The sequence below is a fragment of the Phaenicophaeus curvirostris genome, chromosome Z (genome assembly GCF_032191515.1).
Source record: "Phaenicophaeus curvirostris isolate KB17595 chromosome Z, BPBGC_Pcur_1.0, whole genome shotgun sequence".
In the NCBI taxonomy this organism is placed as follows: domain Eukaryota; kingdom Metazoa; phylum Chordata; class Aves; order Cuculiformes; family Cuculidae; genus Phaenicophaeus; species Phaenicophaeus curvirostris.
Window position 1 is genome coordinate 23768474 of NC_091431.1, and position 18941 is coordinate 23787414.

The window sequence follows — 18941 nt, forward strand, 5'->3', positions numbered from 1 at the left end:
AGTCTAATTGAACATGTTTTCTTTTCTACATGGGAACTTCAACCTGTTTTGTACGGGTTTTTGAAGTTCCATTAAATAATGGGATTTTGGTAGGCCTTTCTATAAAGCAGTATTTCCCCTAGTAACTGAAAATAGGTAAAAAATGCCATTTCTAAATGAACATTCTTTTACTTGCAAAAAAAACCACCAAAAACATTTTTATTGACTAAAAGTAAAGGATAGCAGAAATAGTTTTAAACTTCTTCTACATTTCTTTATTTTTGAGAGAATTTACTTCCATTTTGTCCTTCCCGCACACAGTCACATCCTCTGCCCATTCCTTATACTTTGCAAAGTTCTTTCCACATTCCGTCATGTTATCCTTTTGTCATATACACTGATACCTTCAAGGTGGCATGTGCAGGTTCACAAAATATTTATTAATCATGTGAAGGTCTACCCCATGCAGTGTGCTTTTCTTTTCAGGTATTCATGTTTGCAGCAGCCCATGTATTAGGGAGCCATTCCTGGGACATTGCAGTACATTGAAATTGATAGAAAGCACTGAGCTGGTCTCATGTGCTTTATGCCAAGTTCAGAGAGGCTGAGTGACAAATTATCTCCCTTTATTTTACCTACAGTAAAGTAGCTGTCCAGCCAGAGCTGGAGCCCCCCCATAGCGTAAAGAAAGTACACTAAGATGAGCTGGGTAAAACACAAGCTGGACAAGAGATATAAAAGTAGTTAGGGAGACTGCATGGAGTGACAAGGTCACCATTTTCATCCATCAGTGGGGTTATGCTTTCTTTAACCTTCCTTTTCTGACTGACATACCTGTAGAAGCACTTCTTGTTAGTCCTCATTTCCCTTGCCAAGTTCAGCTCCAGCTGTGCCTTGGCCTTCCTAACCCCATCCCTACAGAACAGGGCAGTGTTTCTACACTCTTCCTGGGTTCCTGTCCCTGCTTGCACTGCCTGTGCACTTCCCTCTTGCTCTTCAGTTTGACCAGCAAGTCTTGACTCAGCCATGTCAGTCTCTTCCCTTCCTGCCTGATTTTCTACATATGGGGACCAAGCACTCTTGCACTTTATGGAAAGTACCCTTAAATATTTGCCAGCTTTGTCCTGCTCCCTTGTCCCAAGGACCATGTACCAGGGGGTCCTACTGACTAGCTCCTTGAAGAGCTGGAAGTCTGCTTTCCTGAAATTTAGAGTCCTGACTGTACTCCAAGGACCATGTCCAATATCCCTCTGGACGTTGAACTCCACGAGTGCATGATCACTGCAACCAGGCTGCCTCCAATCCTAATGTGACTGATTAGTTCACTTGTGTTAGTTACCATCACGTCCGGTATTGCATCTCCTCAGGTGGGGGTCTCTATCAGCTGGACTAAGAAATTATCTTCAATGCGCTCCAGGAATCTCCTGGATTGCCTACAGCTTGCTGTGCTACTTTTCCAGCATACATCGGGGTGGTTGAAGTCCCTGAGTAGGATGAGATCTTGCAAGGGTGAAGCCTCCTATAGCTGGAGGAAGATGATTTCATCAGTTGGCTCTTCTTGATTGGGTAGCATGTAGTATACACCTACTACAAGGTTCCCATTGGTTCCTCTGTCTTTAATTCTGGCTCACAAGCTTTCAACTTGTTCATGACTACTCGTCAAGGACAGCTCTTGTTTGTGGCTACTCTTCAACAACAGCTCTAGGCCTTGAAAGAAACAGTAAAGTCATTGGTGATGGATCCAGAGACAGAGTGTGTAGCACTGCAGCAAGGTGATGACTGTGGGGGAAGTTGTTAAACCACTTTTTCCAGTTTGGCAGGTGAGGCAGTGGCTCATTGTCCTTTGGATAAGGAGGTGGTGAAGTCTGATCCTGCTACTGATGCTAGTCCTGAGCTCCAACCCCTGACTGTTGTTAATGAGGGGGTGGCAAAACACAACCTGGCTCTTGATTCTGATCCCAATTTCAAACTCTGACCCCTAATTATCATTGAGGGGATATATTCTGAACCCTCTATTTGTAACAAAAGTAAACGCATGTGCCACTGCAGAAATGGTTGAATTACAGAACCTGAAGAGACTGCCATGCTCTGTGATACAAGCAACGGCTTGCTTGGGTGGAGGAATTGAATTTTTGTAGAAGGATTATGTGATTGCCATCCCTACCCCTGGGATCAGCCACCTCACTGGAAGCATATAAAAGGAAGCTTGCTTGCAGTTAATGTGTGCCCCAATGTTAATGCTGGCAAATTCACACAAAATAACAGCCTTGGTAAGAGACTCCTGAAGGCTTCACAAGGTTTCACAGAGTCAGTTATGGAAGGAAGGTTGGAGGAAAGCGGTTACCTGACTTTTAATGGGTGGCCTGCCCATATATGATTTGAATTTATTAGCAAAAGAAGTGGAAACCCTCAGATAAAAGCTCTCCTGAGTGAAGAAAATGCCTGCAGCACCTTTAACAAAGGGAGCAACAGCTCCATCAGCTCCTGTAGGTGACATTACTGAACTCCCAGGATGAGAAAACTCGTTGACCTATTTTTAGTTCAGCCAAAAATCTGCCAGTGCGCTTAGTTTAGAAGGCTAACAGAAAGCAAGCAGGGGGGTTTATTGGCTAGTTTTGCCCATGGCAAATCTGGATACTGCCTGGAACAGTCTGTCCTAGTGTAGTTCCCGATTATTCAAGAAAATCCCTCTTAATTTGTATGCATGGATAACCACTGATGCCCACAGAAAGGAGCAGAAAATAAATAAATTGTGGATTGTACCTTCTTCTAAAAGTTCCATTCTGTTTGGACCAAGTTTTCTCTTTCTTTTTATTTTCAGGCCAAAAAAACCCCAACAGAAACCATGATGGAGCTACGTGTACTGGGGACATGCCCTGACATATCCTGCTATGCCCTCAGCTGCTGAATACAGGCTGAGACTTTTTTTGTTCACACCTGTTGATTTTGTCTGTGTTCAACACGACCAATGTAACTACTTTCACTGCACCTGTGATACAGATTTTGGTTTCCCCTGATTTGAATATTCTCTTTCATAATGAAGTTGTATATTCTCCGTTTATACTCTTAAAACTTCTCAGGAAGCAAGGTCTAAGACCCATTGATCTTGACTGGGAGCAAGAAAGTGGTGGTGAAAGGTACTCTTCTGAAGATGTCATCACCCTACAGTTTTTGTAAGTTATACTCTTGGAATCTAAAATTCTGTCCTTTAGAGAGATTGGATTATTTTGAAGCTTCATATGTGCCTCAAGTTTCCCAATAATCTAGTTTTTAAGCCCCCAAAATTTATCTGATCCAGTGTGACTCTCATCACAAAATTTAACCTTAGAACTTTTGGGAGAGTAAGTTGTACCTCTCTGAGTTCTCCTAAATTATTGCTTTTGGTCTATGGATTTGGACTGGAGTCATGTGTTTACCAAGGCTACTCATCCAGAGAATAGAAAAACAAGGATAAGAACAGTAGTGTCATCCCTCTGGGCTGTTATTTGTGAAAATGTTATTTTGACTGCTGGATTTATATTTGTACTGGTTCACTTGGCTGTTGCTATATTAATCTTGATTCTGGTTTTGTATTTATACTGGTTGAGTTAGTTAGTGATCTTTGTATCATCATCCATGCCCCCTTGTCTTTTCCTTCCCTTCTATCCATTATATCTCTTCCTTCTCTCTCTTGACCTTACTCTCCTTATCCTTTCCCCTTACTCTGTATAAGGGGCACCACTATGGGTGACCCAGGTTTGACTTCTGCAACCAATGTTCAAGCCATGGGTTGGAATGTAAAGACCAATTCATTTAGTGATGTAGTCTGGGTCTTAAACATCGTCTTTTCCAAGAAACCCACTCTCCCTCTCACTCCTCCCTCTCACTCATCTTACTGTCTCCTCTCTCCTTTAATATCATTGTGATGTATGTGTGTATTAAATCCAAGCTGTCATTTTTGTGAACTTGGCTGTGTTTAAGATATCAGATTGTCATCTTAGCAGACTGAAATCTGGTTTTGCCTCGTTGGGAAGTGCACCCAAGTGTCTAGATTGCTGTTTTGGCTGTGCCCAGAATAAACTCTGTGTTTGATTTCACCCTTGAGAGACCTTGTCATCTTAGGATTGCCACGCAGATATCAAAGAAACATCCTCCTTTGGCTCTGCATGTTGAAAGAAGGTCCAGATACGACTGATGTCTTGGCAGTGGGGTTCAACAGGTAGACACTGAGAATCCAGTTCTCCTTCCCTAGAGAAATGTTTTTTGCTCAGCTCTTGAGAAACAACAACAAAAATTATGGTACGTATTAACGGGGATAAGAGTAGGAAAATCCCAGAAAGATATTGACAAATTTCTTTGTCCAAACCAACAAGTGGTGGTGGCTTTGGGCTGCCATTGAAACACTTGCTTCTAAAAAGAAGGAAAATCTTATACTGAAAATGAAAGAAAAGGAAGTGGAGCAGTGGAATTCTTCTTTTTCTTAATGAAGTCACAAAGCAGAACAGCAGCCTTTGCTAGAGATATTTCTGCATCCATGCAGAGGGAAGGACTTTTTTGCCCATCTTGATCTTGTTTGAAGCAAAACACATTGCTGTCTTAGGCAGACAGAAAGAGCGTATCGCTAGCCAAATAACAAACAAGGAGTAGTGTTTTATGCTCTGGCCTTCATAAGGCAAGGTGATGCTCTGAGTAATGGAGGAAGGGGTTCAGAAGGTATGACTACATGTTCAGGTTTTGAAAAAATTCTTGTTTTTTGAAACTTGGACCTGAAGTCATTCTTTTGCTAGCTGCAAGTCTAAAATGATCTATGATGTTATAAATGTGTCATAAAAGATACTGTCCAAGGAAGAAATCTTGTATCTTACCAAATCTTCTGCCACTGGATTGGTATGTGATTTCAGCAAGTCTATGGGGATGAGGGTTTTGGAACAGGGTGGGACACAATGTCTTCTAACTTCTCTTAAAATCTATTTTCAGACAGTAAATAATCCAGAGATTAATTCATTTTTCTCAACGTACAAAGCTCCATGCTGAATGAAGTGCTGCAGTTAAAACCTTTCCCCCTCTCCTGAGTGTGTAGTCAATACTCCTGTTAACACATCCCAACAGAGGTGCTGCTGCTGTTTGTGAGCTACTCTCAACCTCAAAAGCACAAAGACTGTTCTAGCCATCTTACTACCTTTTTTTGTAATGCATTTGTTTTTCTCCTCCAAATGTATTACTTGACCTGGTGGCATTTTACATTGTTGACCTGAGGCCATCTTTCCAATTTGTGAAGATCATTTTGAATTCTTATCCAGCCTTCCTGAGTGTCCCTTCCAGTTCTGTGTCATCATCAAATGCTCTAAATGCACTTTACTCTCAATCTTCCTGATCATTAAGGGGACAATTGAATAACACAAAGCACAGCACAACGCCCCCGCCTCTGCCAAACCATGGGAACCAATTTGTATGTAGCTCGACAAATGACAGTGAAATACGATTAGTTATTCTGTCTTCTAAAAGCAAATAGAACACCCCCCAGGCAGATGTCTGTTCCCTAGATAGCTCATCAGAACCACAGGGTCATTGTTTGCTAACAAGGGATTTATGTTCAGCTTTGCAGAAATTGATACATATTGCACCCAGTGACTACACTTATGAGCAAGGAGGTGTGTGTGTATATATACGTATATATATCTACACACACACATATATATAACTGTACATATATACACCCACACAGACACAGTCCTTAAGAAATGTCTGCTACTTGTCCTTGCCTTCTTTTCCTCCAGAGTGAGCTTTGTTTAGTCACAAAGTCTGTGGTTCCTGGGGCTGAAGTTAGATTACTTCGGAGATTTTTATGGTCTCTTTTGCCCTTTTACAAAAGAGGGTGTATGTGCTCAAGAATTAGTTTGCTCAGACTTGGCCGGTTTCCATTTTTCTTTCCCCTGTTCTTCTCCTTATTCTAAGCAGTGGTTTTTGTGCCTTCTGTCATTTTCTAGTAACAATTCTGTGAAGAGAAATTAAAAATAAGTAGAATCTTTGTATCACCCATTGCTTGCTCTCTTTTTTGGTGAAGTACCTGTGCGTTGCTTTTAGCTGTTCTGTTTTTCTTGAAGAATGTTTTCTCATTACTTTTTCTGGTGTCTCACACCTATTCTTCCCTTTTTAGACCCTGTTATTTTTGCTTTTGAGCCTTTACTGTAACATATGGAGTATATGTTTGCACATTTTTCTACCCTTCCTCCATCCATGGAAAGGAAATCCTATGAAAACTACATTACACTTGAAGACAGGATACCAATAAAAAGCACATGTGATGTCATATAATGCCAGACCATGAGGAGCTGATGGGATAAATGCTAAATGTGGTTGGTAATATCCTAATGGAGTATGTTGTAGACTAACAGGACAGATGTCTGAGAGCTAGGAAGAGAACATACGCTCACTAGATTGTTTCTGTATTGCTTACACCCCCCCTCGTTAAGATGTGGGTTAGTATAATCAGGGAATAGGTGAATATCTGAAGTTTGTGGGACGAATACAAGAAAATAAAAGACCAGTCTATTGGTGCTCAATGCTAAAAAGTAAAATCCCACACAGTGAAAGCACGGATGGTTTGCAATTCTTGTATATGAGAGTACTGACATTAATTGCAAGGCCGAGCTGCCAATAGGAGTCTCCTCGTCCTAAAGTCTACAGCCCTGAAGTGTTCATTTTCTTCCTTCTCTTCTTTCATTTTTTTCTGTTTCTCCTCCTTTTCTTGCTTCAGACCCTTAGTTCTCACTGAGAATGTATGAAGTGGAACTGCAGTACCATTCACTCTAAAGCAATTGGATGGGAAATTACCAAGAAGGATTAACAGCTCTTGATCACAATATCATAACAGAAGAAAAAAGTTATTCTGGAAGTGTTCCACTTTCAGTGTGTCACTTTATAATAACTGATGAAGGCAATCTACAGGTTCCCGATAGACAAGTTTACCAAGTATGCTTCAGCAGAAAGAGAAGAAATTGAGAATTGGATTTCAGAAATAGAAAGTCCTGCCTTGCAGATTGTCCATGTGCAACTGCTAGGAATGTCTCTAGCACCAAACTAGAGGTGAGGTGGAGTTATTACTGGTGAAAAATAAGTTTGGAAAAAACCTGCATTTTCCAAGGAAGAAAATTATCTGCATGGTTTTGTGCCTCACTGACAGACATCAATGTTTAGAAAGAAAAAGTAATGAGGGAAATGGCATAAGACTTGAAACAGCATTTTTAATCTTCAGAGTTTTTTAAATTCAACTTTGATGTCAGAAGCTGCAAAATGAAACAAAGCATTAAAGTTGTTTATTTCTTTGTCACCGCCAGACAACTCAAAAATCTAGTCATTTTTTGTCATAAAGAATAGAAAAATGAAAAGGAGTGGAATATTCCTCCAGTTCTATCCTATTTGCTTCTGCAGCTGGACTAATACAATGAGAAGGGCAGTTTGCACATCTCTGACTGAGTGCATTACATATGCAGACATCCAGAACCTCCTGCTTGGGAATGCTTTACCTTTTACAAGAAAACAATTGCCCCTTTGTGCATAGCCTGGCACAGTTTATACTGGGCTACTTATTTTCGGTATTAGGAAGGCACTTCAGTATGGTTAGGAAACAATACTAATGCACAGAGCACATGATGAGGCTGATGCTTTCTAGGAAAGAAGGTGAAATAGCAGGAATCTGGAAACAGCTTTGGATACTGTGATAAAAAGCCGGGAAATTGCTTGAAGTTCTGAAGAGGACTGGGCTAGAATAATCAGCATTTCCTTGGGAAGATGTTGGCCTTGTCATGAAAATGGCATTAACTTCAGCTGTTTATTAATTAGCACTAATGAAATGCATCTATAAATAAACAAAATCAAAAGGAAATCTGAGGCTATCTTTAAGAAGATATTAACAGGTAGATAATTAAGCTGCTTCTAACTCAATGCTGTGCTTCAGCAAACACATGGAAAAAGGTATGGCATTGTACTTTTGCCATGAAACAGGATGAAGTATCAGCATTTTTACATGGAAGAGTTTGAAAACTTCAGACAATTTAGCAGGTTTGCAGAAGCAGTGGCTATATTTTCTACTGAAAACTGGGTTTTAATTGAAACAGGTTTCTTTTTATAGCAAATATTTTCTTCTGAAAAATTCAGTAACTTCTACTGCCTTTGCTTGGGGAAGAAATTTGTCATAAAAAAAATCTTTACCAGGCATGCTTAAAAAATAATGAGGTTGATTTCTTCTTATCTTGTGCCATAGTAAGTTAAAATGTTACACATCTAACTGTGTGTTTTGAACATTGTTCTCTTCCTGCTGACAGTATAAATCACCAGGCTTCCCATGTATTTTGAAGATGCAGAAAATGAATGGATAAACAGGCAGCATTTTGGTATCATGACATTGAGACATATATAATAGGCCAGGTTTTCAGACAGAAGAGTTGGTCCAAGAGAATAAAATGTTGACTCCTTTTAGTCAGGGAATGACTCACATCCTAGGTTATATAAACAGGTTGGCATATATTGGATAATTTAGTCTTGCTTTCTAATTATGACAATAAAGAATAAGAATTGCACCAATTAAGCAGCCGTAAATAACCAATTTTAATCTAGATGTTGGTGGCAGGACTAGGAAAAGACTGATGGCAGCTTTACAGCCAGTATCTTATTTTCTAGACATGGGTGAAACAAATTACAAAAATTAACTTGGAGCATGCTGTAGAATACTATGCATTGATGTGTTGTGCATGAGAAACAGCTGAAAAGCTTTGCAAAAAGGGAAAAATTGCTGTCCTAATGATGCCCACATGGGAGAAGGCAGTCTGTGATCCTTGTTTCATTTACTTTATGAGACCTCGTGAGGGCCATTTCTGTTTTGGTTTTGTTATTACGGAGTTCTGCTGTTAAATTTCCTAGTTAGTGGAGCAGGCTGGAAGAAGAGCACTTTCTTCCCAAAAGTAAAAAATACTGGGTTGTTGCTTTATAGTGCTTTGATGAAATTCAAGTGTGGGGTTTTTTCCTGTTAGTTTCCCAAGGGGAATTGCATTTTGCTCCATAATATAAGAAATAAAAACTTCTGACTGGCAAATTTCCTCACTGAAAAGGACAAGAAAACACTCAAATGTCATGAAATATTTACCAAAATAAAGCTGAAATATTTACCAAAAGAGCAGGAACACTTTTGATGTTGTTACTGTTGAAACAGTGCAACAAGTAAATTCCTTTTTCATATTCTTTCATCTTGTCAGAAAACTTAGAAAGGAATGAGAGGTACTGTGAAAAAAAAAATTAGTGCCTTAGATAAGTTTCTTTCTATTTCCTTAATTTGTCAAGGATTCCACCTTAGTGATTTCCAGAAAACAAAGCAGCTAATGTTTGCTCAAGGAATGGATCTGCCTTCTGCTGCAACTTTACTTCCCAGTGCTGAAAGATAACAGCAAGCTACACTGCTATCTATGTGAAAAAAATGTTGTTAGCGAATAATCTTCACTACTGACTACAGACTTACACTTCAGTGTCTCTGCTGGGTCTGTCGCTGGTACATGTAATGCTGCAAAGGTCAAAGGATTAATTATGCACTATACAAGAAGAACTAAGCAATTAATTTCCCACGAGTGCTTTCTAAGTAGAAATTATTATAAAAGCCTGTACTTTAAGATTTTTTTTTAATTTTATTTCTTGTACAATGATTTAGCTGCGTTTATTTTGCATGAAAACAACAAAACAAACTTCTTTTTATGAATTGCCTTCGTCATCCCATTGGGCAGGGAATGAGAAAGTGTCTGTGTGGTGCTTATCTGCCTGTCAGGGTTTAGCCACATTAGTCAATTCTGTGCAGTAGGTTTGATTCTGTGCTCTGCTGTTCAGCTAAGTGTGAAATTCAGAACCATCCAAATCTGTTTAGTATGACCTTTCTGACAGACGACTGGAGATATCCCTGAGGAACAAAAAGAAAAATGCTAAAAAAATTAGTCAAGGAGTATGCAAGGAGGCAAACCACACCTATATTCAACATGGAACAAGAATCTTATGCTTAAGCCTTCTGAGGGGCAGCAAAGATCGGGAGAAACAGAAGACCTGTGAATAGGCCAAAGGAATGGAAAACAGTACAAAGTGGTCCTGAGTCCTTAAATCTATTGCTGTTTGCAACCTCCTGCTGAATGCACCTGTTCTTGGAGTGACAGAGTTCCTTACATTGTGGGAACACAATTCCCATTAAAACATCTGATACTCCCAGTTGCTGCAAAGAGTATCAGCTGTAAGAATACTAAGCAAAATGATTACCACAGCAGCTTTAAGGCAGCAAGAATCCATTCCATCCTTGACACACATATGGAGCACCCATATCGGGAGAATATTTAAGCAGTGCCAAAGAGAACAGAATACTTGGAAAAGTGGCTGGGATGGAAGAGAAGTGAAAGACAGTCAGAAGGTGATAAACTGGTTCAGAAATATTACTGACAATTCATGAGCCAGTCAATCCATCTCAGATCATTCCTGGGTTTTCTGAAAGTAGAACTTTGCTTTGTCTGCATTCAGCTGAGTAAGGATTGAACTCACTGTCCTGTACCATACATCTGAAATATAACAGGATCGGCAAGTGTGTTACTGAAGTGCTTGGGGATAAGTAATCTTCAGATTCTAAACTCACCGTGATTGTGCTGGCAGGCTGTGGCATAAGCCAAATACAGCAAATTCCTACATTGTTTTCTTGATAATATATGAAGAAGTTAACCTCATTAAATTATCTTCTCTACATATTTTGCAATGGCTGGGTTTTAAGCAACTTAGTCTTAGTAAAACGCAAAGCTCAGCATAGGTATATTTCTCGGCAATACATTTTTTCACATATAATGGATGAAAATATGGTAAGATTTTTTCCTTAAATAAGAAAAGAATAAAAAACAAACAAGCAAACAAAAACACATCTGAAATATTCTTCCTGTAGCATCATTGGTAAGAGTAGATCACAAAGAATAGAAAACATTTTCCTGATGCTAGTCCTCTTATTTTCTGAATTTGAAATTTAATGAAGTTAGTGTACATAAAATCTAAGACTAGATTCCAACATCGGCATCAGTTCATTTACTGTGCCTTCTGGAAACTTTACCTGTAATTTAGAGTGCTGTTAAACAGTGCAAATGACCAAATCATATGATCAGTATGCTCTGGTGGGCATACTCTGAGCAACATGATCTGTATAAACATGTCCCTGCTTATTGCTGGAGGGCTAGACTACATGGCCTTTAAAGGCCTCTTCCAATTCAAACTATTTTATGGTCCTATGACTCTATGGGTATTTAGAGTAGCTGGCATCCATGTTTCTGGCTTGGCAAAATCTCTCTGAAAAATCATCAAATTCAGCTATCTTTTCACACCCATTTGAAAGGTTATCTATCGTCTGGAGATACTGAAAAGTACTCAACAACTAAAAAAACTTGAATAATTATAAAATCAACGCTTTAATTCAGCAAGAGTAGCACACAAGGTCAAACGAGGACTGTAATAGGCAACAAGTTTACTTCAGAAGCTGAGTTTGTCAAAGATGGCTTTTATTCTCTCCTACTCACTGATCCTTTGAATACTTCATGTTTTCAATTAACATGCCCTCATTCTGTTAGAAATACATTACTCATTGTTTCACCCTGCCTAAAAGGGCCACAGATACATATAAATTATAATGAAAGCATTAATGTGAAATAGCAACTTCATGTTACTATCTATAAAAATACCTGGAGATAGTAAAGCCCGTTCAGAATGCCATCAAAATTCTAATTTTCAAAGCTATCTAAGAAATGTTGAAGATTTTTTTCCTGATCCGAAAAATCTGTAAATCTTCTTCCAAAAACTCAGTAACCAAAGAAAAGATGTGAAATAAGATGAAAATTAAGCTAAATACTACTGTCAGACGAAGGTGGGCTCTCCCCACCAGTAAGGAGAGTGTTTGTGATCTGAAAGTGTAAGAAGACAAGTACAAATTTCTTCTAGTTATGGAAAGAGTGTAGAACAAGGAAATTTAAGGCAACATAAATCTTTTTCTCAAAGTAGTAGCTAGACCCATTTGTTTGTTTGTTTGTTCATGTGTTTATTTGTTAATTTGTTTTACCACGGAGTACCAGTTAACAGGTATAAAATATCCAGTAGTCCTCATTTTTCAGAAGACAAGTTACTAAACACAGGGAACATACTTTCAGACTTATTAGGCAAACCACACAGTACTGGCTACCAAGCTCTTTCGAAGGCTCATCTCTGATCCCTTTCGACTTTCTGTCTGCAAGAATGTGGTACCAAAACCTTGAAAAGCAAAATGATCTCTCCGTTGTTCTGAGAACCATGTGGACTCAGTAGATTTTGGAGCACAACCATGAAGCTAGGTGTTTCTTAAGCACTGGTTTTGCTTCTCTAAAACTGTCAGGAAAACAGTGGGAGAGTCAGGATAGATAATTTGACCAGCAATGACAAAGGAAGGATTTTTCTGTCTCAGGATCCTTACCATCCAATTCCAAAGCACAGGATATGGTTTCAGCTCTGATTTTTTTCAAGGTATAGGGCTTGTCCATAGCTGGGGGCAGATTATAAAATTAAGCTACAGCATACTGTGCTCACCTTTTCTGGATTTAAGTGCCTTGTCAGTGTGAATCAAAGCTTTTTTAGTTTTGTAAAATAAAAAATAATTGTTTTTATTTGACAGTTAATAAAATCCTTCCCCTTTATGGCGTTAAGATACTTAAAGATACTTTTTACAATTAAATTTTGCCTTGCTGGAGCTCAGGTGGAAGACTAACACAGTGCATATTGCAGAATGCCGTATAAGCCTGCATCTTTCTGCTGAGAGAATGCTGACCCTGCTGTGCCTTCTACAGCCTGCTTTCTCCTGGCAAGACGATTCAAATGATTGATTGAAAATGAGTCATTCTAAAAATATACTGCTTTAAAAAATCTTCTGGCAAATTCAAGGGGATTTAATAATGCAAATACATCACCATGACAAATTTAATTAAAAATGAAAAAAAGGTATTAAGCCAGAAGCTTCAGAAAATGTTCTCATCTGTGCTGCAACACAATCCTTTCAACTCACAATTTAAAGCTCTAGTTTTTCGAGTATGAGAGGATTTATGCTGCTTCTTTGTGGAACTGCACTGCAGAAACCCATTTAGCTTTCTAAGAGGTAAATGTCCCAGACTGAATTACTTTTCATATATTTATAGATTTTACTGATTCAGCGTACCCTCAGAAAGTTTTCTTACTTCGGGCATTATGCTGGACTGACCTTGGCAGCATGTTGTGTTGGTTTGCTTTATAAGTGCTTCCTCTTCCTCCACCTGTTATGGAATGAGAACTCAGCACAGGTACTGTTTCAGGCAGAATTAATTTAGTTTCTGCTACTTAGACCAGCATGATCCAAAGCAACATTAAATCTTTGGAAAACTAGGACTGAAGGAGGGGAAGAGCAGCAAATGACAGAAACTACTTTCAGTAAGCCATCAGGCATTATTCTATGAGAAAGTAGGGCTAAAGCAGTCCTCAGAAAGAGCACATGGCAGGATTGAGGGCAGCAGAGTTAGAGCTATTCAGACAGGAGAGGGCATGACCAGTTGTTTGCTGGAAATGCTGGGACTATCAACTCAGAGTAGTGCAGCCAAGGTAAAGCGTGTAAGTTTGGCATCACATGAACCTCCACCAAATTTTCTTGCAGGAAAGAAGCTCTGAAAAGCAACGAAGAACTATTCTTTAATTGATTACAAGCTTCCTGGTTTTACATTCCATATCCATGCCACAGTCTATTAATTCCTGATCCTGGCTTTGCTCTGCTGCACTTCAGCTGTGAAACTCTTTCTGTACTCTGGTATCATCACCAATTAAAATAGCACTGTCATTTCTCAATATGCACTATTGTTAAACATACAATAAAAATGTGATTAAAACTCAGCAGCAACATTTTTTACTGACTGTGATCCTCTCCTTTTAAAATATTCTTAACATTATTGCTTAATTTCATGCTTTTTTTCTTTTGCAGAAATCCTGTCTTCCAGCATCTTGGTAACAGGAAAACAAGAGAACAGCATTTCTCCAGATCTTGGATTTTGCCCTTGAACATTTTGCTAGCTCTAAAAGTTTGAAATTTTCATTCATTTTACATTTATAATTCATGAAATGTTCATATTTTAGACAGAACTCTATAAACAACCTCTTTCTGACAGTCTCTACAAAAAGAAATCACCTTGAAGTCTCAGATGGTTGTCTTTTTTCTTGCAAGAGGAATCTAACAATTAATCCATACAACAGTATTTAAACATGTAATTTATATGGATTTAAATTTGTTTGATTTTTAAATTAAGTTCAGCTCTATCTTGACAGGTAGCTTCTTCAATGTAAAGATGAATCTATATCATGATTATATGCTGGGAGCATCTCACAACCTCAGGCATGTGAAGACACAGTCCCACTGAACACTTCAATGGAAATACCAGCTTCCAGCAGAGACAAAAAAAAAGACAAAAAGAGACAAAAAGAAGAGTCAGAGAAAAGCCACCCTAAATCCTACTCTGAAAATCTAATTCCCAGCCCACTTGATTCTCTCCAAACCAGTGACACTCCAGCATCATTCCTCCAGGATCCAGTTCACTGCCACTGGAACAAGCTAATTCTTTCCCAGGGCATGAAGGACAGCATTGTTCCTCTTTCACTACTGAGCTTATTCAGTCTTTTTTTTTGGTCACAGCCACAGAGTAGTCTAAGAGCTGGGTTAGAGAAAAAACACCAAATATTTGCCTTATTCTAATCATACCTTTTATGAGCCAAGTCTCAAAGCCAATAAAATTCATGTTAATTTTGCTGACATGAAAGGAGACTTTTGCAAGCAAAGAATGCAATGTTTATGACATAACCCTACAGAGTTTTGTGAGTTGTAATAGTAGTTCTGGTGTGGGTGTGTGTGCGACTGTGGCTCTGTGTGTGTGTATACCCATACGAGTTTAACCAATTGCACATCTACAGCAGCCTTTTCTCTCAGGAACTCCATATGCTAGCTCTGACTATTGCTCTCACCCACGGCTTCCAATACTGCTGTGACCCAGCCTGGATAGTCCAGATGTCACCAAGTAAAGACCCTGGGTCTTCCCATGAAATTTATGAGTTCAGTACCCACCAGGCTAAATGAAGGCAAAATTATGTTAAACAATTGTTCCAGAAAGGAATTTATTTGCACAGGCATTCTTAGGGGATAAGATTGGCATTGGCTTGCTAAATCTGTGGGGAGGGAAGGAGAGAAGGAAGGAAGGAAGGAAGGAAGGAAGGAAGGAAGGAAGGAAGGAAGGAAGGAAGGAAGGAAGGAAGGAAGGAAGGAAGGAAGGAAGGAAGGAAGGAAGGAAGGAAGGAAGGAAGGAAGGAAGGAAGGAAGGAAGGAAGGAAGGAAGGAAGGAAGGAAGGAAGGAAGGAAGGAAGGAAGGAAGGAAGGAAGGAAGGAAGGAAGGAAGGAAGGAAGGAAGGAAGGAAGGAAGGAAGTGCAAGGCATGCTGCAAATGCCCCTCTTGCAGAGTATTATTTATAGTTTCTGGTGGGCCTGTGTAGTGCTTCTTCAAGGAAAGTTCTTGAACTGAGTTTGGGGATGCTTAGGGGGACTCTGCGGCCTGATGCATAGTTCTGCCCTTGGTCTCCCTAGCAGCAAGATCACAGCACCACCTCTCCAGATAGCAAGTACAGCTGGGTTGCTTGCGAGAGTGAGAGAAGGTGTTGAAGGGCACTGCCTCTGCTGCCGGCTCAACAATGGTTTAAGGCAACAAAACAAGTGGTTTAGGGCAGTCAAAAAGAATCAGTTCTTTACAGATGGTCAGTTAATCTTCCAGTACTCAGGCAACATTGTCATCAGCAAGGGATGAAGGTTTTGAAGGCTATGTTTATTGCTGTGGGATTAGTTCCTCCACTGCTCCCATCAGCTGTAATTGTTACTTTCATGTAGTCATTTCACAGTGACAAAACCAGGCTTGGCTACAGGTTTTCATCTACAAAGCTGTGCTTATGAGGAACACCAGACCTGGTTTGTTTGTCTGTGCAGCCTTTTTTCTCCTGAATAGTTTAACTTTTACCCATACTCAGAAGTAATTGGGGTTTTTTTCCCCTTAATAGTCCTGATGAGCTGTCATATTCCTCTGGAAGACATTTTCTGCTCCAAATAGTCAGTATTGGTTTCTCTGCTTCCTGGGACTTTGTGTGCCAAAGAAGACCCAGACAGAACTTCATAACTCTCAGAGACTTATAAATGTGTATTCTCTTCCTAAAAACACATTTATACATCAAGCCTGACCACAAGGGAGAGGTTAAGAACATGGATCTATAAAGGAGACCCCTACTGTGTGGAGTCATGTCTCAGCCAAAGTACATTCAATGGCATCATGTCCTTAGAAGGAAGTTGTCCTCAACAGGCAACTTGCAAAAGCTGGTAGTCATCTAGTGCTGTCTGGTCCTCTTTTTCCTTGTCTAGTCACAGTAGCAGTTGTACTACATTCTGCTCCATGCAACTTCTGCCATAGGGTGGCAGGTGTTCAGCCACAGGCCCTGGGTGGATTATTGGACATAAGGATATGCTACAGTCAGATAGTGCCCATGGTCATGCGGGAATGAGTTTCTCCATAAACTCAGAGAGTCAAGGAAGGTTGGATGGTCGTATTCAATGAGTAGTGGTCAATAGCTCTAAGCCCAGATAGAGATTCATGACAAGTGGTGTCCTTCTGCGGTCTGTAGTGGGACCAGTGCCATTTAATATGTTCATCAATGACATTGACAGCATGATCGAGTGCACCCTCAGCAAGTTTGCAGATGACACCAGCCTGAGTGGTGTAGTGGACACACCGGGAGGATAGGATGTCATCCAAAACAACCTGGACAGGCTGGAGAAGTGGGCCTGTGTGAACATCATGAGGTTCAACAGGGTGAAGTGTGAGGTCCTGCACCTGGGTTGGGGCAATTCCAGATTTCAGTACATGATGGGGAATGATGTGATTGAGAGCAGCCCTGCAGAGAAGGACTCGGGGGTGCTGGTTGATGCGAATCTAGACATGAGCTGGCAATGTGAGCTTGCAGCCCAGAAGGCCAAACATAACCAGGGCTGCACCAAAAGAAGCCTGGCCAGCAGGTTGAGGGAGGTGATTCTCTCTATTCCTCTCTTGTGAGACCTCATCTGAAGTACGGTGTCCATTTCTGGAATCCTCAGCATAAGAAGGATATGGAAGTCTTGGAATGGGTCCAGATGAGGGTTACAAAGATGACCTGAGGGCTGGAGCACCTTCCCTATGAGGACAGGCTGAGAGAGTTGGGCTTGTTCAGCCTGGAGAAGAGAAGACTCCAAGGAGATCTTATAGCGACCTTCCAATACCTGAAAGGAGCCTACAAGAAAACTGGAGAGGGACTATTCATAAAGCCTCGTGGTTACAGGACAAGGGGGAATGTGTATAAACTGGAGAAGGACAGATTTAGACTATATATTAGGAAGAACTTCTTCACCATGAGAGTGGTGAGACACTGGAACAGGTTACCAAGGGAAGTTGTGGCTGCCCCATCCCTGGAGGTGTTTAAGGCCAGATTCGATGGGGCCCTGGGTAAACTGATCTAGTGGGATGTCTCTGCCCATGGCAGAGGGGTTGGAACTAGGTGATCTTTAAGGTCCCTTCCAGCTCTAACTATTCTATGATTCTATGATTCTGTGGTCAGAAACTATTGAGAATGGTGATACTCACACAAGTACTTCTGTTCTGCTACCATTTGCAGGGGAACATGTACATTGCACGTACATGCAATTTGAGGTTAAGAACCCAGCAAAAATTGTCAGTCCCAGGGATGGTAAAAGAAGATTTTCCAAGACAGTCTTACGCCAATACTATCATTAACCATAGATATGACACATTACAATGACAACCAACAGTACTCCTTGTTCTTAATAGTGTCTGTCAGGTGGCATCTCAGTTGCTCCAACTGCAACAAAATGTGTTCCTGCTGAAATTTCGCAGGACTGTCTAAAAGCTGTCATTGCAAGGTATAATTAGAGGGAAGAATCTTCTTCCCTGACCGGCAATAAGGACATAACTGTAGGCTCCACAAAGGCCATCGTAAGGAATGCCTTAAGGGAACCTGTGGTACATTTTAATTAAACCCTGCTGAAGAAAGGCTGAGCAGAGAGAATAACATAGTCATGCTGAGATGTTCCCTGCTGACATGACTCCAGTGCTGCTCAGAGAGGCTTTGAACTTGAAGACCTGGGTTTGGATGTAGTGCATTTTTTATTTAGATGAATCGAAGTTCTAGGCATTGGAGGGCTTTGTCAGATCAGTATCTATTGCAACCCACTGGGAAACGGGACAGAGAGACCATTCTTTGATGAATCAATTAAAATTAGCCAAGACAACTTCAGGCTCATTAGTATGGGTCTCTCATTTTTCATTACATTTTTATAGCAGCTTCCCAATAGCATAGAAAGCGTAAGTATAATTAATTCTCTTGAAGACTGCTGCTGCTTTTTTCCCCTCTCTAAATCATGGAGGTCTTCCTGCAATAAGCATGAGTAGACTTTCCTTACTGTCACCTGCTGAAGTCAATTTGCAATAGCAAGGAAGTTTGTGAAAGATATAATCTTCAGTCTCCACCAATTAATGAACCAGAGTGGTATTAAATGCATGTAGAGAGTTCAGATAGACTAGAGCCAGATGATGTCTGCTAAACAGCAACACACTGGGGAAAAGTTGGGCATTTACTTCAAATACAGGCTGACCTGATGAGAGATAGCGCTGTAATTTTTCTTATCTGAATACTGTCTGGTAGGTGTATACTAAAATACTGCATGAGCCTTGGTGAGATACTCACCCTTGGGAAAGCTGGCTGGGAAAAAATTTTCTTAAGCCTATTCTTAGGAGTACTCTGTGCTAGCCCCATAGACACAAGGAATGCCTGGAATATTTGCCCGTCAGCATGGAAGCTCAATGAGGAGCTCA